The following is a 23,179-nucleotide window of genomic DNA, read 5'->3' on the forward strand; positions in this document are numbered from 1 at the left end:
AGGCCCCACCTCTTAATACCATCATCTTGGGAGTCAGAATTTCAACATATGAATTTTCAGGGACACAAACATTCAGACCATAGCAATAATGAACATTCATGTACTCACCACCCAGCTTTCGCAATTATCAACACACATACAATATTGAAAAACACACACATTAATTGACAAATTTCAAAGCACAATTATATGATTTGCCCCTTTAGTTATCTGAGCTGAGAAAGCATGGGAGAAGTATCTGAGCTTAGCCCACCTGGCCAAGTCTTGCTTTTGACCTCAGCTGAAGAAGAACAGCTGCTACCTTCCTATTGTAATACATGGAGTTCCTAAATGCTGACATTGATAACCACCAAATACAAAACAATTAGATGGCAACATGATGCCATGTGTATTTTCAATACCAAAGGCATCTAGGAGCCTAGTTTTTCAAGAAATGCTAACGTGTAGACATGTCTATGAATATGTAGTATGCAATCCACCTCACTCTGCCTACTCTGAACAGCCTTTATTAAGGGGTATTTTATGTGGATTTTGTGTGATAGAGAAAAACGTGCCACTCCTTGGCAACGTAATATACTAGACCAGTTCTCTTTTTTTGAGATGTCAAATAACTACTTTATTATAGCGAGAAAGTGACAGTCAATTTAAATCAAAATTTATGGAGAACATTAGTAGCTGGAAGGACTTTGGCTAATCACTGTAATGTCCCCAACAAATGGTAAATGAAAGCATAAGGAAATTGAGTTAACACAAGTTAAAAGTTCACATACTTAAGGAATTATATTAGAAGACCTACAACTTAATTAAATTATCTAAAACTGCTCATTTAGCTTCTATTGTACTAGTGAACATTTATGCAATCTTACTGTTAGATATATATTAGGTAATAGGTTTGAACTGGGTCAAATTGGGAGAACACTAATGAGGCAGAACAGGGGAAAGTTTAATCCATCATAAAGCATCATTCTGAATCTTTATATTGAATATTATTAGGCAGACATTTCCCTGGTTAGTTGGTTACTCTCTTATATCTGTCATTCTGACATTTTGAATAATTGAAAAATCAAACAGGAACTTTGTACATGGAAAAAATCTGATGGAGAAGAAATGTGTTATTGATCACCTAATTTTTAATTTTTTTTTCAGTCTTGCATTTGCTTTTTCAACTGTAAAAGTTCAAGAAGTGGTAAATATGCCGCATTTTAGATGTTAAAGGCATTGTTAACAGATTTGACACAAAAGATAATGTTATGAGATGTAAAACACAGAAATTTACATGTAAAATCGCATACTTAATATTTATTTCTTTATTCTGAATACATTTAAGGTCAGTAAGTTCTTAAACCTGAGGTCTTAAGCTATAGAATTGTTTCTTTCAAAATACTTTTTAAAACACAGGGCAGGGTATTCAGTAACTGCATATACGTGGCACTTGCCTCTTTATGGCTACTAACTTAACCTTTTTGAGAAGAGTTGTTCTCCATAACTGAGGTTTGCCACAGATTACATGTGTATGGACTCTTCCTGGGAAGATGTGTAGTAAATCCAGAATGGAGCTGTGCTCTCTTGCAGAGAACCCCAAAGCGGCTGTGAAGCTTTTGCTGCGGTTGAAAAAAAAAAAATGTTACCTTTAATTCAGTCCTTAGAAAACAATTTAGATGCCAAAGTGGAATTTTTTAAAGCCACAAGACTTTCGGGAAAATTCTGCCTTTTTTTTTTCCTCTTCTGATGGAATTATATTGAAAAAAATAAATTATTTGCCATGATACTTGGTAACATACATGCACACACTAAGAAATGAGTAAGAAAAAACATGGCCTCCCGCAGACTCGTTTCTAGCTGCTTGCTGGGGGGAAAAATAAGCTGCCTCCTCTCCACTGCATTTAGAGAATTAATTCTCATATGAAATGAAAGGCCCCGTCCAATCCTATTTCACGGTAGCTTTGAGTGCTTGACTGTACCCAAGCAAAGGGCATTACTTGATTGTTCACTGTTGACATCACTTTACACCAGAAGGTGGCAATTATTTTAATAATCACACTAACAAATCTGTTTTGCCTTCAGATTAGATTTTTAGAGATAGTGTTCATTTGATTCTTGTCAAGAAGATGCCTTTTAAAACCAGTAGCATTCACTTACAGATTTATTTCTTAAGGTGGTTTTTCATTCCCACTAATTGGCTAAAATATTGCACCTCTTTTAGAATATAAGCTGCAAGAGTTTGTATATTTCTCTTTATTAAACCTTATTTGTTGACCTGAAACAATTAAAAGGATGCTATTTAAGATGACAATGCAGATGAAGTGATATCATGATACAGTTTAAGTAGACACCGACTATCATTAAAAAATGAAGAATGCACTTCATTTTTATTTACAAGGAAAACTGGTGAAGAATTTCTTCAGTTGACCATGACATCTTAGAAATGTAGTGGATTAATAAGATTTATGTCGATACACAATGAAAAATCTTTCACGTATAAATCACAAGAAATCGCACAGGATTTATGTCTAACTTACCTCACAAGGTGGCAAAATCCCATAAATTCCTCAATTAAAACTGAGTGGAAGATAATAGCCTTCTTGAAGCCCAGCAGTTCACAGAAAGCCTATCACCCTTCTGAACCATATGACAAAATGCACAGAAACATCCAAAATACCAGGACACTGGAACTGCCTGAGAATGTGTCTCCTAAGACAATTTTCCAAAATCTGTCATCTGAACACTGTTTGCCATCCATAAAGAAAGAGGAAGAGGAAGGGGAGGTAGAGAATAATGTTGGCTCTGTGAAACCGCAGCATTCTTTCCAGATGGTCTCTTTTTCCACAGCTTAGGTTACCTACATGACAAAAGGATAAGAGGCCAGGGGTGAGCACTCTTTTTTTGTAAAACTGAGAACTCCAGACATTTGTCATCCAGAAAAAATGCCTGCCTCCCAGCAGGATAGATTTTTAAAAATTTTTCTCAGTGCCTTTCTCTAATTGGGCTTCCTCAACTTTTCACACATCCTTTCCCTGAACAAGTCCACAAAAGCCAAAGTTCTCCCGCACCTAGTCACCAATGGCAGGCCCATAAATCACAAGAAATCACACAGGATTTTTTTTAACATTATGCAATTAACGCCTATAATGTGGGAAAACATTTTATAATATATAACATATTAAAGCAATAGGAAATAGCATGTCAGATTTCTCATTAGTAAATTCTAATAATGGCTAGCATAAAAATGTGCCTATCTATTAATATTTTTTCTTCAATTCACATTTAAAAGAAAAATACTGCAGTGTCTTAGTATCCGTGCAATACTCATGTAGGAATTTATTACACTAAAGTGATCTGGCATGCCTAAACTAGCATGAGCAATATGAAAATTTAAAGATAGCTGAATGCCCATTCTTTAATTTTACTAAAATAATGAAAAACATATATTATTTGAGCTTACAAAACATGTAAATATGAATTCAAATGGAGCATATATTTTCTACATATATATTGCATTTTTCTACTCAGTATTAAAAACCATTTCTCTTTTTATGCTTTGCTTTCTTTTGTCCTCTAAAAAGAAAGAGAAATATGAAGCTTGAAAATCATCCACTAACTCTCATATTAGGAAACTCTTCCTTTTAACTTTGAGGAATTATTATGAGTTGTAATTTAAGTAATAGCTTGTAAATTTTGACGGCATAAGAAGCCCGTGAATAGTTGCTCTTCCTTTGAAAAGGGCTGACACTAAAAATTAGGGTATTTGAGGGGTTTTGTTGGGTTTGGGGGGACTATTTAGATGTAAATATTAAACTATTAAAATAGGACTTTGAGCAAGAATTCGTAACAGGGTATAATGTCTTTTACCTCCCAGCTACCAGTCTGACCCTGGCTCAGGCCTCCGGAAGAAGCCACTTGCTAGTCACAGTCTTTCTCGCACCCAGACACGGCATCTCAGACACTGCACACATTAACAAGTCACCCTCAAAACCTCTATACAGTGCAGGAATACAGCTAAGACACCATTACCCAGGTACTAACATCTGCAAATTCTAAAAAGCTCTTCATCTTAAAAAGAAAAAAAAAAAAAAAAGGAAACATTTGCCTCTGTGTCTCTTCTTGCCACGTGTATCTGCCCTAATGTGTGGACCCTTTAAAATTCGATGAGAAAATGGGAGAGGAAGCTATGATAGAGGAAGAGAAGTGGAGAGAGAGATGAAATACATCCATTTGTTTTCTTTCAAATTCATTTTATGGGCTTTTTGTAGGAAGGTGTTTTTTTCTTGATTTTTTACTTTATTTCTGGCATCAACTATGTTTGAGTTTGCTTTTGAGTAAGAAAGATTGAAGGGCAGATGAAAAGCCAGATGCAGTGGTAGGCTGCGGTGGAATTAGGTAATAGTTGCAAAGACCTGCTTAATCTTTTGTTTTCTTTTTGGTATGAGCATGCTTAGAAATCAAATGGGTCTCTAAATCACAGATTATGGCTCTGGGGAATGTAAAGGACATCTTTTGAATATAAAGAACACTACACTGACAGGCAGGAGGCCTGGGGAAGTACCAGCTTTGCCAATTGCTCACTGAGTATTTTTTGAACAAGTCTTACTACCTCTAGACCTTGATATTTTTTTTTTTATCTCTGAGATTATTCTAACATCGTATGTGAATATTTTGAGTTCTTATTAAAGCGTGTTTGGTCCAAGGAAGACATATAATGACACTTCTTCGATCATTGTGTTTCACAAATTCAGAACAGAATTGCTCGCCAGACACAGATCTGGGCACAAATGCCCTGAACGGATCACACAAACACATTCTGAGTCTCCTCCTGTATGTGGGCTTGCCGGAGCTCCTGGGCTACAGGAAAATGACTCCCAGGATTGAACTCAAAGGATGCAAGTAAACACTTACTAATTAAAAGAAGGGTTCATTTTATGCTGATTTACAAAATATATTAATTCCTACAAGCTAGGTCTGTTTTTGTTCAGAGTTAGTGTGGGCCAATAGATGAAAAATTGTTTTAAAACTGAAATAATAAACTTTTGGGAGAACAAACAAAACCCTTACTGTGTCCAACTTGTACTGAAGAGAAATTCCTCTTCATTGGACAAAAATGAAGGCACATGGTATACCAGGAGATTGCTTAGTGCTTGATGTCAATGAATCAGGAGCATCAGAACTATTTTTTCTTGTATTAAGCTTTTAGGCTGTGTTGTGCCAACTTGCACGGGTTGAAGACAGCATTAATATTAATGAAGGATGGAAGTCTGAGAGGCAGTGACTCTCACTTCCCCACCCCTACCTTGCTTCCTTTCATGCTAAATCCATTAGTATAGATGGATCGACATTAATAAAGAAGAAGGACAGAATAGCTCTCCATTCGGGGACACTTTTACTTGACCCTTGGCACACGTTGCCCATACATGGCCACAAGACGTTTGACCTACTCAATGGCATTTATTCATTCATTTATTTATTCTATGTGCTTCAAACCAATTTCTCCTTAGGTACCTTACACTTCTTACACTTAGAATGTATTAAAAAGTTAAAATCTCTGACAAGGAGTACATCAGAAAGAACTTGAGGACAGAGTCTGTCATTCATCTTTGTAACCCTTGGGAGCTGTAGATCCAGCTTTGCACAGTGTCTTCTACACGATAGGCACTACAGAAATGCTCACTGAATGAAACTGAATTTAATTGCATTGTCAAATTCTAAACTGTTTCATGTAATCTTATTATAACCTTCTTATCACCTCCTAGTAATAAGACACATACCTTAAGATTTATACATATACACACACATATTTCTAAAAATAATTTTACTCAAGTAAATCCAAGCAAAACATATAGTAAATGTTTCTATAAAAGCTAGATATTGAATACTTTAAGTCATATTTACAAATGATTTTCATTATGAGTACGAAAATAAGCATAGGGCTTTCTGGATCATTACAGAAATTTGGGTTAAAACGATACCATATAGCTGGAAGGGAGCATGCAGGTCATCTGATCTTGTGGTCTTCAAAGGGTATTCCTTGTCACCCAGTGGTTCCTTCAAGTACTCCCAGGGCTACCAAGAGGCAGGAAGGCAGATAAAGTGGTACAGGCAGCGTCAAAGGCACTCAGCTTTCTCCCCAACCTTTCAACAGAGAAAATGCATTTCATAATATATGCAGCTTCTCTATACAAATGTATTTGAATGACAAGTGTCCACTGCTTTAAAATAATTAAAGCACAATCTTTAATTTTTTTAAAAAAAGAGAGTGAATCACACTTTGGGAGGCCAAGGCGGGCAGATCATGAGGTCAGAAGATTGAGATCATCCTGGCTAACATGGTGAAACCCCGTCTCTACTAAAAATACAAAAAATTAGCCGGGTGTGGTGGTGGGCACCTGTAGTCCCAGCTACTCAGGAGGCTGAGGCAGGAGAATCGCTTGAACCCAGGAGGTGGAGGTTGCGACGAGCCAAGGTTGGGCCACTGCACTCCAGCCTGGGTGACAGAGCCAGATTCCGTCTCTAAAAAAAAAAAAAAAAAAAAAAAAAAGAGAGCGAGAGAGAGAACCAAAGCAAAGGACTGAACGTTTATGTCTCTCCAAAATTCTTTCATGTGTCAAAATCTTAACCCACAAGGTCATATTAGAATGTGGGGTTTTGGAAAGTAATCAAGTCATGAAGGTGGAGCTCTTAATGAATGGGATTAGCACACTTAAAATTAGTCCCTCAACCCTTCTACAGTGTGATATGGCTCAGAAGACAGTGGTCTATGAACTGGGAAGTGGGCCCTCACCAGACCCTGAATCAATTGGCGCCTCAACCTTGGGCTTTCCAGCCCCCAGTACTGTAAGAAAGAAACTTCTGTTGTGCATAATCCACCCAGACTATAGTATTTTGTTATAGCAGCCTGAACAGATGAAACCAACCATTTTACAAAGAGGTAATCTTAGACGCAGAGATTTTCTGTCATTTTGTTAAGGTCATATCACATAGCTATGGAGTTATGAGTTGTGCCAAAAATCGGGTCTCCTGACTCCTGATCCAGTCACAGCTTACCTAGGTAACAAAGAAAAGGTAAGAGAAAGAGAGTTTCTTAGATTAGAATGGGTATGTCCCAACCTAAATCTTTACAGCTACAACCACAGGGGCTCAAAAGAAACTAAAAATCGACCCAAAATCAATTAAGGTGCTAACATTGACTTACACTCCCTGCTAGCCACAATAATTAATAGGAGACTAATACCTAATGAGGATTTATTGATTTTTTTTAAGAAAACTATTGGACTCTCTCTCATGTAACAGAAGACAGTATTTTTCTGTTTCTAACCCCTTTGGCTTCTGAGAAATATACATAATCACTGGGCTGCTTCAGGATACCAGGTCCTGGGTATAGTGCATCCATTGTGTTCAAAATAAACATAATATTTGCCTAATTTATAATTATATCTTTCAATTTGATATTAATTGCATATGAGATTCTATTTTCATCAATCACTGTTTTTCTATTTATCAGTGTCACATTACTAATTATTAGGAGATTTTTACCAATGCTACCAAATGTAAATATAGAGTATTAGCTATAAGTATCTTTGAGGAAAAGACACAGTTTATTGCTTTGTAGTAAAGTTTAATACTTTTAATATGCATATTCATAAAGCCCGTGTTGACTCAGTCCATATAATTCCTGTAGTGCAACAAAAGATATAATAATTATTTTCATTATGAGCCAACTGAAAGCTCCTTAGACTTGAAAAGGTTTAGTATCTGAAATTATTTATTTGATAATCAGGCTCATGCTTTTGAACTCTTCAAAATTCCTCAATGGTAACAGACTTCAAATTCTGTATATAATATGCAAAGGTTAATTCACCTTTTCTCAAGGTGACATTATTTTAAAGACAGTGAAGAAGTACTTTTAAATAAAACACAACCCCAGTCTCTGGGAATATGTAAGGGCGTGCTTTTACAATTGATAAGCAAAAGCAATCATGTTTGGCAACAGACCACCCCATAGTGGGAACCGCTTTCCAGCCTGGTTTTTGTCAGACCCGCAGCTGCTCCGTCAGTCAATTAGTGACCAGGAACAAAATGCATTTTTTAAAATCAATTAGCAGCCCCTCCAACTGAATAAAGATCCCTGGGTATGCTTTTCATCAACAAAACAAGAGCCGGGAGTGAATAAAGCTAAGGAGATCATAAATTCTTGGAAGTACAGTCCTAAAACCTGAGACAGCCATACAGAGGTTAACAGGTCGGACTATGCCCTCGGCAGGACTCCAGTAACTCACTCCAGGCAGACAAGAACCATATATATACATGTACATATATACATGAAATGTGTGTGTATGTTCAGAGAATGAGATTTCCCATTATTTCTCAGTAGCTCATCTTCCTAACAACCTTCACTGAAAGGGAGCCATTGATATTCAGCCTCTATGCCACATTTAGCCCTAGAAATGCAATCATGTGCCATCCCAAGGTGTATCGTAGAATGGCTATTTATTATCTCCCATAAAATCATTTGTAATTCTAGTATTAAACATCCTTTCTGTCTTCTCTAGAGAAATAATAACCATTTATTTAATCTTTCTTCTTAGGTTTGATCTTCTAATCCCTTTGTCCTACTTCTAAAATGGTACTGTTATCCTAAATCTAATTTTCTTGGCACAAGAGTTTGTATACATTAGATGCTTTAACAATATTGAGTTATAAAATTATGATTTCCCCTTGTAATAATACATTGAGTATTTGAATACAAAGATATAAAAGCTCCCAGTAAACACATATCAGTTGACCGAGTTTCAGAATGGAGAAAAGTAGAAAATGTAATTCCCACTCAATAAAAAGAAAGGCAAGAGTCTGCCCTTAGAGCCAACAGGCTGATGTGTACTTACTGCAAGCATGGCAGGCCAATTTAAGAAGAGCAGCCAAAAGATAACTAGAGCTTGCAAAACAAGTTTCAATAAACAATTCAATAAACAAACAGTATACTAGGGATTTAAACTGAAGAAATGTACTGCCAGGAATGAGTTGCAAGGGTGAAAGGGCAAAGGGGATGCTGAGGTGACCTAAACATCAGTGATCCCCGGAAACAAAAGCAACCCTTAGGGCTGAGGTAGCCAGATGGTGGTAACTGTAGAAAGTACCTTGCAACCTGAGGCCAGGCGAACTAAAGGAAAGAGGTGAGGTTTTGAGATCTAGGAGCTCAAAGGAGGAGACCTGCATACCTGGTGCTCAAACCTTTGAGATAAAGCAGCACACTGGTGGTTTGGCCAGGAAAAAGCAGGATGGCTGGTGATGGTGCCTGTGAGGGGCACATCCTAGCTTGTGCTGAGAATGTCAACGAAGCTTGATAGGGAGCCTTGGCTCTCTTCTAATAATGGGTGGTGGCTAACAGGATCTAGACATAGAGGGTCTTTTTGCCTTCTCCCTGCCTTCTAATTGTCTACCATTTGCAGAAATTTACAAGAAGCCAATTGCATGAGAGCATGAGAAATGTAGTTTGCAGACTTCTACCCCTAGCATCACCAAGCAAAATAGAGAAGGGTGAGCTTGAAGCTGAGACAATTGATAAAGAACCAGCACACACGTGTGTCATTCCAGGTTGATAGCTGTGCATCAGTCCTGTGACCTGGCAGTTGGGAGAGTTAAATAGATTACTGCATTTTTGAGGAGGCACAAGAACATCACGAATAAACTACAAGGCCGGGCACAGTGGCTCACGCTTGTAATCCCAACACTTTGGGAGGCCAAAATGGGTGGATCACTCGAGGTCAGGAGTTCATAACCAGCCTGGCCAACATCATGAAGCCCCACCTCTACAAAAAATACAAAAATTAGCCAGGCATGGTGGCACACACCTGTAGTCCCAGCTTCTTGGGAGGCTGTGGTGGGAGAACCGCTTGAACCTGGGAGTCTGCAGTGCATTGCACTCTAGCCTGGGCAACAAAGGGAGACCCTGTATCAACTAAATAAATAAATAAATAAATAAACAAACAAACAAACTACAGGGCAGTCATGGTGGCTCATGCCTATAATCCCAGAGCTTTGGGAGGCCAAGGTGGGTGGATTGCTTGAGCCTCGGAGTTCAAGGCCAGCCTGGGCAACATAACAAGACCCCATCTTTGCAAAATATTTAAAAATTACCCTGGTGCAGTGGCATGCACCTATTGTTCCAGCTACTTGGGAGGCCGAGGTGGAAGGATCGCTTGAACCCAGCAGTTTGACGCTGCAGTGGCCATGATTGTGCCTCTGCACTCTAGCCTGGGCAATAGAGCAAGACCCTGACTCAAAAATAAAAATAAACATAACTATATAAATAAATGAAAGAATAAGCTGGCATCTTCCATTAGAGATTTTTTTCTGCCTGATTGGTGTTTTAGGCAATCACAATTTCAATTCCCATGGGTAGAAATGAAACCTTTAGTCAGTACATAATATTAATATAATTCACTAAAATTTAAGGTTAAGGTAGAAATCCTCTTATCTACATAAAGGCTTTTCAAGTACATAGGACCCTGTGAGGATTGGCTGAGGATAGGCAAGATTCAAAGTTAAGTGTGTCTGATTCCTCCATGCCTACCTAAGAATCCCCACTTCTAGTCCACTGTGTGCCCAGAAGCTGAACCCCTACCAGTGTCCCAACTCCAAAGTTATCTCTTGTCCACCTCACCCTTCTCTCTTAATGTCACTTGACTATCGGTTAAGAAAACCAAAATCTCTCTGAAAATAATTCACTCCAGTGTGTGAGTCACTGATTACTCCCCCTTAACCATTCCAAAGATACCGGCGTCTTTAAAGCACGCTAGTCACCTCCAAATTAATCCTTTATCGTTAGAATTTTAGAAAAGAGGATATTTGGAAGCAATGGGATCTCACTCTGGACTTGCGGGACAATTGAAGAGGTTCTCATGAATTATTGAGACGGGAAGTTTATTCAAAGCTCTTAGAAAGATGGTGGCAGGAGCAATACAGTTTTTCAGTCTCTCTGAAACCACACATCAAAGGAAACAGAACAACTAGATTCCCAAACCAAAATTCCCTAGACAACATTTGTGACAAAGCTAGATGATAACATGTCCACACACATCAGAGTACAGGTAAGTGGGGGCAAACCACCCGTAGCCAAAAGAACTACGTGATAGGAACACCTGTGCAGGAGGAGGCAGAATGCAGAGACAGGTGGCATCTGAGAAGCCAGGGAACATGAGCCCCCATAGAGCCAACATGCAAACTTCCACTTGCAGGAAAGCATGATTCATTTGAGAAGAACAGCTAAAATGGGGAGGGTTTTGCCAATCCAGTACCAGGTGAGTGCAAGGGGCCCAGAAAGGCTAAGAAGGGGCTGAAATAGTCTAGCCACTAGGAATACTCAAAAACCACCCACCAGGGCTCGCTTCCACGACAGCGTCCTCCAGGGCTGAGTCATCCATGGGGCACTGTAGACCCAATGTCAGGGGCCCACAGTACTTTTAGGAAACCATGAAAAATTTCAATTTCTTTTAAAATCAAAAGAGAACAATGCACTTCTAGGTCAAAGGAAATGTTTTTATATATAATAGATTTGCCTTTATATTCAATGCAGTTGTAAAATATAATTTTTAACATTTTTAATAGAGGAAGGAACCTACAGAGGCCTAGAACCCACAGAAATCACAGTGAAGCCCTGGGCCCCACACAGCGCAGAAATAGTGGGCAGTGGAGTCAACACTGAGCAGGACAGGGACAAAAGAGATGAAGTCACCGACAGGAAGAGGGCTTGAAGAGAGCCAAGAAGTCTCAGAGAGCAAGCCATCATACTCATGAATGCTACAGAGGAGCAACAGAAGAGGGAGATCTGTGAAGTTAGAACAGCTACCCCGAAGCCAGACTCATTCTTTTTTTTTTTCTTTTTTCTTTTTTTGCAATGGAGTATTGCTCTGTTCCCTAGGCTGGAGCGCAGTGGTGCCATCTCAGCTCACTGCAACCTCCACCTCCCGGGTTCAAGCAATTCTCCCGTCTCACCTTCCCGAGTAGCTGGGATTATAGGCACATGCCACCATGCCCGGCTAATTTTTGTACGTTTTTAGTAGAGATGGGGTTTCACCATGTTGGCCAGGCTGGTCTCGAACTCCTGACATTGTGATTCGCCCGACTCGGCATCCCAAAGTGCTGGGATTACAGGCGTGAGCCACGGCACCCAGCCAGCCAGCCTCATTCTTAAAGTTCAAGAAGACTAATTTCACATAGACATGAACAACAGAAAAGTATTGCGGTCAAATCTCATACAATGTTATGATAAGAAGAGAACAAGTCATAGAATAATACCCCAACAGACAATGAAAGCACACTAGAAAGATGTGTCCTCAAAAAATATCAAAACAGAAACCCACTATTTCAAAACAACCTAAGACATTAAGATAATGACATAATACATGAAAGAGCAACATGAATCAGAAATGGAAAAGTGCAGAAATGAGATGACAGGCTTCAGGAAAGAATCAGAAATTAAAGTAAAAATCATTTCAGAAATGAAGACTAAACCAGAAGGAACACTAGAGCTTATAAACACAATAGATAATGGCTTACAAGAAATAGAAGGTAAAAAAAAAAAAAGGAAATGTTTAAACATCTAAAATAAATAAATACACAAAAGGCATTCAAGAGAAAGTGACCAAAAGACAGGCAGATGCTGTCAAGTATGTGGAGAAAGAACACTAGTACGCTGTTGGTGGGGATGTGAATTTGTACAGCCACGTGGAAAACAGTATGGAGATTCCTCACAAAACTAAAAACAGAACTACCAAATGATCTGGCAATCCCACTGCTGGGTATATATTGAAAAGAAAGGAAATCAGTGTATCGAAGAGATACCTGCCCTCCCATGTTTAATGCAGTACAATTCACAATAGCCGAGATACAGAATCAACCTAGTACCCATCAACAGATGAATGGATAAAGATAATGTGGTACACATTGGAATATTACACACATACACAAAGGAATATTATTTAGCCGTAAAAAAGAATGAAATCCTGTCATTTGCGGCAACATGAATGGAACTAGAGGACATTTTGTTAAGTGAAATAAACCAGGCACAGAAAAATAAATATTATCTGTTCTCACTCATACATGAAAGCTTAAAAATTTGACCTCGTGGAGGTTGAGAGTAGAATGATAGTTACCAGAGGCTGGGAAGGGTATTGGGGACGGGAAGATAAAGAGGGACTGATCAATGGATACAGAAGTCCAGTTAGATAGAAGGAATAATACCTGGTGTTCAGTTAGACAGAAGGAATAATACCTGGTGTTCAGTAGCACAGTAGGATAACTATAGTTAACAATTTATTGCGTATTTCAAAATAACTAGAAGAGTGGAATTGAAAAGTTCCTAAAACAAAAAATATATAAATTCTTGAGGTAACTATTAGTTACCCTAATTTGATCATTACATGGTGTATGCTTGTATAAAAATTTCACATGTACCCTATAAATATGTATAACTATTATATGTCCATAAAAATTTAAAAATAAAAAAGAAAGAGCTCAATCAATATTGAAGGAAAGAAAAGAAAATTTTTCAATGGCTAATATGAGTTTCTGAATAAGAAAATCAAAACAAAAAAACAGAATAAATATACACACGGTGGCGCACGCCTGTAAGTCCTGTCTACTTGGGAGGCTGAGGTGGGAGGATTGCCTGAGCTAGGGAGGTCAAGACGACAGTGAGCCAAAATCATGCCACTGCACTCCAACCTGAGTGACAGAGTGAGACCTTGTCTCAAAAAAAAAAAAAAAAAAAAAAGAAAAGAAAAAGAAATGTATAAGATAAGTAAGGAACATTTTATATTAGGTAATAGCAAAGAAACTATCAATCACTACAAGGGTCATGCCATAAGGACTCAGAGTGAATGAAGAAGGCCCCACACTCTAAAGACGGGACAAATTAAACTTCATTACTGATCATCATTATAACGCATTTAAAGCTATAAAATGTGTTTAAATCCATGAGTTTACAATGCTCTTTTTTTTTAAATATATTTCACAAGATAGGAACAAATTTATCTTCAAACCTAGTAAATAAAGGAAAATAACTATATCAAATAGGAGCCAAATCGAAGAAGAAAGAACATGTCTATTTAAGTATTTAAACTAATAAATGAAAAAGAAATGATAGAATTAGCATATCACTATTTTTGCAGCCACAAATGAATGAGTACATATTATGGACAATTAGCAGCAATGGATGCTAAACCCACAAGAAGTGAGACAATCAGATATTGTGCATCCTTTACCATCCTGCCAAAAATAATTACTGAAATGGTGACTTGATGACTAAGCCAGGAGAAACACTAGAGCGTATAAAGACCACCTTTAGTCTTGCCAAAGGGATCAAACCTGGGTCTGATCCAATCTCTGGATTCAGCTGCCAATTTGCAGGAAATTCGAAAGACAGAGGAACGTGTTGAACTGCACCAAGAGTATCAATCAGCAAAATGCAGACTATGGGAAACTCTACAGGTTAAACAGCCCGAGTTCATCAACCTAATGGAGTAAAATGAAAGGGATGGTGGAGAAATCTATACATTAAAAAGAGACTTAAAGACATCCACTTTTGTCATGGGTAGGAGTAAACTGTATTTTGAGGAATGCACATCAGGGTGATAAAACTATGTTTTTAAAACCTCAAGAAAGTTATTACTGTCAAAGTGAGGGTTATAGTTACTGTACTTACAGTGGGAGAGGGGTTTGCGACTGGGACAGGGCTATGCAGGATGGTTTCGGTGTGGCTGACAAGGTTCAATTTCTTGACCTGAGTGGTGTCTGCCTTCTCATAATTTATTAAGCCATGCATGTGATTTCTATGTTTTATGTGTCTCTGTTTTTCTTTACAATGAAAATGGTTTAAAACTAATAAAGCACTTAGAGAAGCTTTTCTTTTTACTCTGTTACTTCTCCTCTTCCTGAAGTAACTTCTTTACCTCCATGTCAACATCTCTTGTCCTTCTGCGCCTCCCTTGGCTTTGCCCTCCGAAGTGTTTCTTCTTCCTTGTTTGTTATGTTGGATGATCAATGTATATTAGTCACAATTACAGCCCAGGACATGATGCCTTGAGTGCTCCTCCGACCCCTTCTGAGAGAGTAGTTACCTGAGATTCTTCATATATAGGTCACTATGCAGTGTTTCGTGGGTCTCTGCTACTCTACCCTAGTTGATAGAACTGGGGATTTGTAGATTTACTCAACATATATTTATTAAGCAGCTAATATCATGTGTTATAAATTAACAAAATAGACTAAGGCCCTTCTCTCCTGGGTCACCCTGGCATAGGTTGGCCCCGTGCAAGCCAGGAAGGGCCCACGGAGTATCTCATCATCATCATCATCATCATCATAGCGAACACTTACTGAGTGTTTACCTACTATGTGCCAAGTTCTGAGCTAAGCACTTTAACACCATTGTCTCTGGTTTGGTTCCAGCACCAACTCATTGAATTAGGAATTAATGCTATCTTCAGTTTACCAAAGGGAAAAAAAATGAAGCCCCCAAAATTTGCATAACTTGCTTTAGTTTATGGAGCTAATAAGTGCATCTAGACCTGGAATTCAGACCCCAAGAAAACATCCAACCTAGAACTCAAACAACTTAACAGGAAAAAAAAATCCCAAACAATCCAATTTTTAAATGGGCAAAAGATCTGAATAAACATCTCTCAAAAGAAGACATACAAATGGCCAACAGGTATATGGAAAAAAAAGCTCAACATTACTAATCATCAGAGAAATGCAAATCAAAACCACAGTGAGATATTATCCCATTCCAGTTAAAATGGCTTTTATCAAAAAGATGAATAATAGCAGATGCTGGGGAGGATGCAAAGAAAGGGGAACCCTCATACACTGTTGGTGGGACTGTAAATTAATACACCCACTATGGAGAACAGTATGGAGGTTCTTCAAAAATCTAAACATGGAATTACCCTATGATCCAGCAATCCCACTGCTAGATATATGCCCAAGAGAAAGGAAATCAGTGTATCATAGAGATATCTGTATTCTCGTGTTTACTGCAGAACTATTCACAATAACCAAGACATGGAATCAACCCAAATGTCTATCAAAGGACGGATAAATAAAGAAAATAGGGTACCTATACACAACAGAGTACTATTCAGCCATAAAAAGCATGAAATTCTGTCATTTGCAACACCACTGATGGAGGTGGGGGTTATGTAAAATAAGCCATGCACAGAAAGACAAATGTCACATGTTCTCACTCATATGTGGAATCTAAAGTTGATCTCTTTGAAGTAGAGGGTAGAATTGTGGTAACCAGAGGCTGAGAAGGGTAGTGGGAAAGGGGAGATAAGAAGAGGGTGGTTAATGGGTCTGAAAATTCAACTAGATGGAAGGAATACAATCTAGTGTTCAGTAACACAATAGGGCAACTATAGTTAACAACAATTTATTGTATATTTCATAATAACTAGAAGAATATAATTGAAATGTTCTCAACACCAAAAAATGATAAATAAGTGAGGTGATCAATATTCCAATTACCCTGATTTGATTGTTACACATTGTATGCTTGTATAAAAATTTCACATGTACCTCATAAATATGGGCACAACTCTGTGTTTTCTGTTTGTTTGTTTCTTCTTCTTCTTTTTTTTTTTTTTTTTTTGTTTTGTTTTGTTTTTTTTGGACAGACTCTTGCTCTGTCACCCAGGCTGGAGTGCCGTGGGGTGATCTCAGCTCACTGCAACTTCCACTTCCTGGGTTCAAGCAATTCTTCTGCCTCAGCTTCCCAAGTAGCTGGGACTACAGGTGCATGCCACCACACCTGGCTAATTTTTTTTTGTATTTTAGTAGAGACAGGGTTTCACCGTGTTTCCCAGGCTGGTCTCAAACTCCAGGGCTCAGGCAATTCGCCCACCTTGGCCTCCCAAAGTGGTAGGATTACAGGCGTGAGCCACCATGCTCTGCCATGTGTGCACCACTCTTATGTGTCCATGAAAATTTAAAATTAAAAAATTAAATTAAAACACTTCAAAACCCAAGACCTGAAATGTGATCACTGGTTAAACCAGTAAGTATCCTCTCTTGCAAAATATAAACGTAAATTAGAGAATAATCTAGAGCAGGGAGAGACAAACTATAGCCTACAGGCCATATTCAGCCATACCATCTGTCCTTATATGGACCATAAGCTAAGACTAGGTTTTACCTTTATAAATGGTTGAAAAAATATAAAAGAAGAATATTTGGTACCATGTTGAGCCTGTATGAAATTCAGATCTCATTGTTTATAAATAAAGTTTTATTGGAACACAGCCAGGCCAATCCATTTTCACTCTGCCCAAGGCTGCTTTTGTACCACAAGGGCATCCTTGTGTCATGACAGCAGAGATCACAGGGCCTGCGAAGACTCAAATATTTACTATTAATATCTATCTTGACTTTTAGAGAGAAAGTTTGCTGACTTCTGATTTAGAGAACAGATGGATGAACTTAAAGAGAGAGAAGGGAAAAAGGCAGTAATCAGAAGTTCTAAGGCGGTAGAATCCATGAGCAAACAGAAGTTATAAGCTGAAGAGGAAAGCAGGGGCAGGGCTGCCTGGGAACAGAAGAAAGGGCAAGAGTAGCTGAACAATTGTACCTTTAGAGCCATGCTCGGCACTTCTAAAACTCCCGTCCTGCAAGACTTGATCCATAGTGGCTGAGATGGGCAGTGTTCTGCCTTATCCCCTCATGTAAATTAACTGCAGGTAAGTTACATACATTTCTGTTTATGGTACCCTGGGGAAGTCTAACACACAATTCGCCTTTAATTCTCTTCTCTGACTCCAGATTCCCCTGAATCTGCCACCAAGACCACCACCACAATGTCTGATTTGACCCCATGTTCACAGAGCGTGGTGATATGCTTACAGGCTCTCTAAAATGTCAGGATCGTAAACCATCTTTTCCTTTCCATTTCAATGCTCTCACATGAGACATCCATTTCTTCATGTCTCATCCTTACCCAGAATCTTAAATAGTTGGCCGAGCCTGGTGGCTGACATGTATAATCCCAGAACTTTGGGAGGCCAAGGTGAAAAGCTCACTTGAGCCCAGGAGTTAACAACCAGCCTGGGTAAAATGGCAAAACCCCATCTCTACAAAAAAAAAAAAAAAAAAATTCAGAAAATTAGCCAGGCATAGTGGTGCACACCTGTAGTCCCAGCTACTGGGGAGGCTGAGGTGGGAGGATCATTTGAGCCTGGGGAGGTCTAGGCTGCAGGGAGATGAAATCGTGCCACAGTACTCTAGTCTAAGTGATAGAGTGAGACCCTGTCTCAAAAAAAGGAAGGGAGGGAGGGAGGAAGGTAGGAAGGAAGGAAGGAAGGAAGGAAGGAAGGAAGGAAGGAAGGAAGGAAGGAAGGAAGGAAGGAGGGAGGGAGGGAGGGAGGGAAGGAAGGAAGGAAGGAGAAGGAAGGGGGAGGAAGGAAGGAATGGGGAGGAAGGAAAGGAAGGAAGGAAGGGAGGGAGAGAGAGAGGGAAGGAGGGGAAGGAAGGAAGGAAGGACGGGGAAGGAGGGAAGAGGAAGGAAGGAAGGGAGGAAGGAAGGGGAAGGAAGGAAGGAAGGGGAAGGAGGGAAGGAAGGAAGGAAGGAGAAGGAAGGAAGGAAGGGAAAGGAGGGAAGGGGAAGGAAGGAAGGAGAAGGAAGGAAGGGGAAGGAAGGGGAAAGAAGGAAGGAAAGAAGGAAGGGGAAGGAAGGAAGGGGAAGGAAGGAAGGAAGAAAGGGGAAGGAAGGGAGGAAGGGGAAGGAAGGAAAGGGAAGGAAGAAAGAAAGGAAAGAAGGAAGAAAGGAAGGAAGGAGGGAAAGAAGGAGGGAAGGGGAAGGAAGGGAGAGAGGGAGGGAGGGAAGGAAGGGAAGGAAGGAAGGGGAAGGAGGGAAGAGGAAGGAAGGAAGGGAGGAAGTAAGGGGAAGGAAGGAAGGAAGGGAAAGGAGAGAAGGGGAAGGAAGTAGGGGAAGGAAAGAAGGGGAAGGAAAGAAAGAAGGAAGGAAGGGGAAGGAAGGGGGGAAGGAAGGAAGGAAGGGGAAGGAAGGAAAGGGAAGGAAGAGAGAAAGAAAGGAAAGAAGGAAGAAAGGAAGGAAGGAGGGAAGGAAGGAAGGGGAAGGAAGGAAGGAGGGAAGGAAGGAAGGGGAAGGAAGGAAGGGGAAGGAAGGAAGGAAGGAGGGAGGGAAGGAAGGAAGGAAAGAAGGAAGGAAGGGGAAGGAAGGAAGGGGAAGGAAGGAAGGGAGGGAGGGAGGAAGGAAGGAAGGAAGGATGGAATCTTCAATAGTTATCTTACTGCTTATAGAGTGAAACTCAAACTCCAAGCCCTTTTCCATGGCATCTCACCCTCTCATCATCTGACCTTAGCCCAGCCCTCTAGACCTTCCTTACAGGAACTGAATATCAAAATAGTCAAGACTGCATGACTTCACTTTACTTATATGTGGAATCTTAAAAAGTTGAACTCATAGAAGTAGTGAGGAGAATGTTGGTTACCAGAGGCAGTGGGGATGGTGGGCAGGGTGGCTGGAATAGTTGACCAAAGAGTACAAAGTTCCCGTTAGACAGGAGGAATCCGTTTTCAGATCTACTGGACAGCAAGGTGACCATAACTAATAATAATGTAGTGTATATTTCAGCATCGCTAAAAAGAATAGATGTTAAATGTTCTCACCGCAAAAATATGGCAAGTATGTGAGGCGATGGATATATTACTCAGCTCGATACTGTATAATCATTCCACAATGTATACATATATATAAACATCACATTGTGCCCCATATATATATATAATTATTATTTGTCAATTAAAAATGATTGATTTTTAAGTAGAAGAGTCTTGACTGTGTCCAGTGCTTAACTCTGCAGCCTAAGCATCCTGGAGGGAGTGCTCGCTCTGAGAGAGCCGGGGCTGAGGGTGCAAGTCTCCTGGGGTCCAGCCACCTGGCATAGCCCAGGCACTCAGGAACAATAGCTGATACGGAACCTGTGAATATGAACTCAGATGGCTACAACCTGGTGCAACACAGCTGAGGCCAGATATGTAAGAGAATCGCTAAGGGGTGGGTTGTGAAGGAGACAGTGAACTGCCAGCTAGTGAGAGCATAAGAGGTTCCAGCAGTTTATTTAAAAAATAGAAGAGCCATAGACCATTGGTACCCTGAAGTAAGGAAGCTGGTCTTGATGATGGTAATCAGACTACTTGGTGTTGGGAGATAGCCTCTCATGTGTCTGCATGGGATCAGAAGCCCTTGAGGATGACTTCGTTGATCTGCTAGATTTGTTCAATTGATCCATTAAGTGATCAATTACTGGCAATGATTAGTAGACAAAGCTTGGTATTTAAGTATTTGGGATGTCCTGTCTAATGTGATGGCCAAGAATAAAAATGCGATTTTTAGGAATTTAATCTCATCTTATGAAATGACAGAAAAAAAAGGAGATCTTTCCTGGAAACTCCTCGAATTGTGCTAAAATTGTTTCTGAGTCATGTGTCTGTGGAGAAATAATTCTGAGGTCTTCCCTTGCTTTGTATTGTATGGAGTATGAGACAAAATAGAAAGGGAGTTAAGAGCACAGCCTGGGGTATCAGACCATCTGGGTCTGAGCCTGCCTCTGCCTCTGCCTCTCAGAATCTGACCTTGGCTGGTTTCCTAGCCTCTGTAAGCTTCAGTCTCCTTATCTATAAACTGGGATCAGGGTTGTGCTTATCTCCCAGGGTTAGTGGGAGGATTAAATGAGATAAGGCACATCAAGTACTGTACTTAGGAGCACATCTGGCACTCAGTAAGTGCTCAATGAATGTTCCCTAGCCTCTCAACTGCATTACCTTTTCCACCAGAAAACCATAACAACAACAGTGGCAATTTAAGGAGACAGTATTAAAGAGACTTAGCTTTATGAAAAGTTATGACTATGTTTATTCTTTCCATTAAAAATAAAAAGTTTACAAAACAATGTTTTTTACAAGTCTAAAAGTTGACCCACTTAAAAAAATGTTTCATGGGAATTATACTAAACTGGCATTTACACATTTCCTATAAATACATTAATCTGTACAGTTCTAAGAAGTAGGCTCACCATCTAAAAAGTCTCTGGACATATAAGTATGCCTAGTGAGTTCATTCCAGAGAATTAAAATGTAAACCCAATTAAGATACACTTTTAATATTGCCCAAGGCACTAGATAAATATTTTAAATACTAAAATCTGGCTAGAACAAAGGCAGAAATCAATTGTTCTTTCATTTCACCTGTAAGATCTTAATAATTAAGTTCAGAAAAACAGAATTTTACATTCGTCTGACAGCATTAGCTTTAAGTTCAATCCATGGCCCCTTCATAATGACATTTCTTAGCTCAAAATTTCAAATTACAGTGAAAGATAAAGTAGAATGAAATACCAGGGAACATACAATTCATGGCTCACCTACATCTTCACTATTAGGCAAAGTCCTACACACAAAGCCTGCAATCCAGCATTGGCCGTCACTCAGTGCCCTGCCCACAGCAGTCCCTTTTTTTCTGCTGACAGCAAAGCCAAAGGAAAGGAATATCCTTCATCCAACTTCAGAAAAACTCCTTCTTCTGACATCAAAGCTTTACTGCTAAGCCTGTGTTTAAACCATTATGGTTGTGCCATTATAATAATGGTTATAAGAATACTGAGTGACAAATAATACTTGATATCTAAATGGCCCCTTTCAACCTTTCTGTAATGTCACTCATAAAATTAAAATGAATACTGTCTTTCCCAGATTGACACAGATATGCAAATGTCCTTTATTTTATCGGGTGTTCTTTGTATTTGCAGATATTGCACTCTGCATTCTTCCAGAGTCCAGGTGTCTTAATGGAAATCACAGCTTTTATTCAATCAGGTAAAAGGATGAGAAAATGTCATTGCCTCCCTTTAGCACTATCCTGGGCTTGCACGGGCAAAGTGCTCGTGAATATTTAACACCCACTGTGGTGGTGTAATATACTGTGGTGTAAACACTCACACCATGACCACTTTCAGCCTGCCAAGGTGATGTCGCTGAACATGGGATCAGGAAGGGATGCACACCACCAGCTCCCAAAAATACTGGAAGCCAGAGCCAGGGCACCACGGGCCTGAACCCAAATTCTCTGATCCAGTGAGTCCCAGTGGAAACCAGAAATCCAGGCGAGACCAGGTGCTTATTATTCCACATGATCCCCTTGAATAGGGTCCAGCCGCCTCGACTCTTCTTTGGTGAATCCCATCTCCACATCTTGTAGGTCGCTCCTTTCAGGGACCTGGAAAGTGACTGTCACCTTTTCTGTAAAAAGCCAGAGAACTGAGAAAGGAATAACCGTCCATTAGACCCTTCCTAACAGATCATCCAGGGTTATCAGTGCTGACTTTTTTTTTTTTTTTTTTTTTTTTTTTTTGAGACAGAGTTTCGCAGGCTGGAGTGCAGCGGCGCAATCTTGGCTCACTATAACCTCTGCCTCCCGGGTTCAAGGGGTTCTCCTGCCTCAGCCTCCCAAGGAGCTGAGATTACAGGCGCCTGTCACCGGACCCAGCTAATTTTTTGTATTTTTAGTAGAGACAGGGTTTCACCATGTTGGCCATGGTTGGTCTTGAACTCCTGACCTCAGGTGATCCACCCACCTTGGCCCCCTCAAAGTGCTAGAATTACAGGAGTGAGCCACCACGCCGGGACTCTCTGGTGTATTTTTTGTCATAGATCAGGTTAATTTCTCCTAAGATTCAGTTCTTACTCTCATTGAAAACAGTAGGATTCAACTTCACAGTGCATAAGAATCACCGGGGAAGCCTGTTAGTAATGCAGCTTCTGCCTGTAATCCCAGCACTTTGGAAGATGGAGATAGGAGAATCATTTGAGCCCAGTAGTTTTAGATCAGCTTGGCCAAGGTGGGGAGAGCCTGTTTACCGAATGTTTTAAAAATTAGCTGGGTATGGTGGTGCCTGCCAATAGTCCCAGCTACTCGGGAGGCTGAAGCGGGAGGATTGGTTGAGCCCAGGAAGTCCAGGCTACCGTGACCTGTGGTTGTGCCACTGCACTCCAGCCTCAGCAATAGAGCAAGACACTGTCTCAAATAAAAATAATAATGACAATGCAGTTTCCCAGCCCTCCCCCACCTTTCTTATTCAGTAGGTTTGAGTGGCAATAGGAGGCTGCATTTTAAATA

General features: G+C 39.8%; 1 long non-coding RNA gene across 1 annotated transcript in view; it reads right to left on the reverse strand.

The window, feature by feature from the left end:
• Nucleotides 1-1,395: 1,395 nt before the first annotated feature.
• The window catches only part of LOC144340876 (uncharacterized), a 60,548-nt gene continuing 38,764 nt past the window's right edge, over nt 1,396-23,179 (reverse strand). The window contains exons 2-3 of the long non-coding RNA XR_013417386.1: nt 5,961-6,123; nt 1,396-2,839 (exon numbers count right to left, since the gene is read on the reverse strand). This is a non-coding gene — a long non-coding RNA (uncharacterized LOC144340876). The remainder of the gene's footprint in view (nt 2,840-5,960; nt 6,124-23,179) is intronic.

This window comes from Macaca mulatta, chromosome 5 (genome assembly GCF_049350105.2).
Source record: "Macaca mulatta isolate MMU2019108-1 chromosome 5, T2T-MMU8v2.0, whole genome shotgun sequence".
NCBI classification, from domain to species: Eukaryota; Metazoa; Chordata; class Mammalia; order Primates; family Cercopithecidae; genus Macaca; species Macaca mulatta.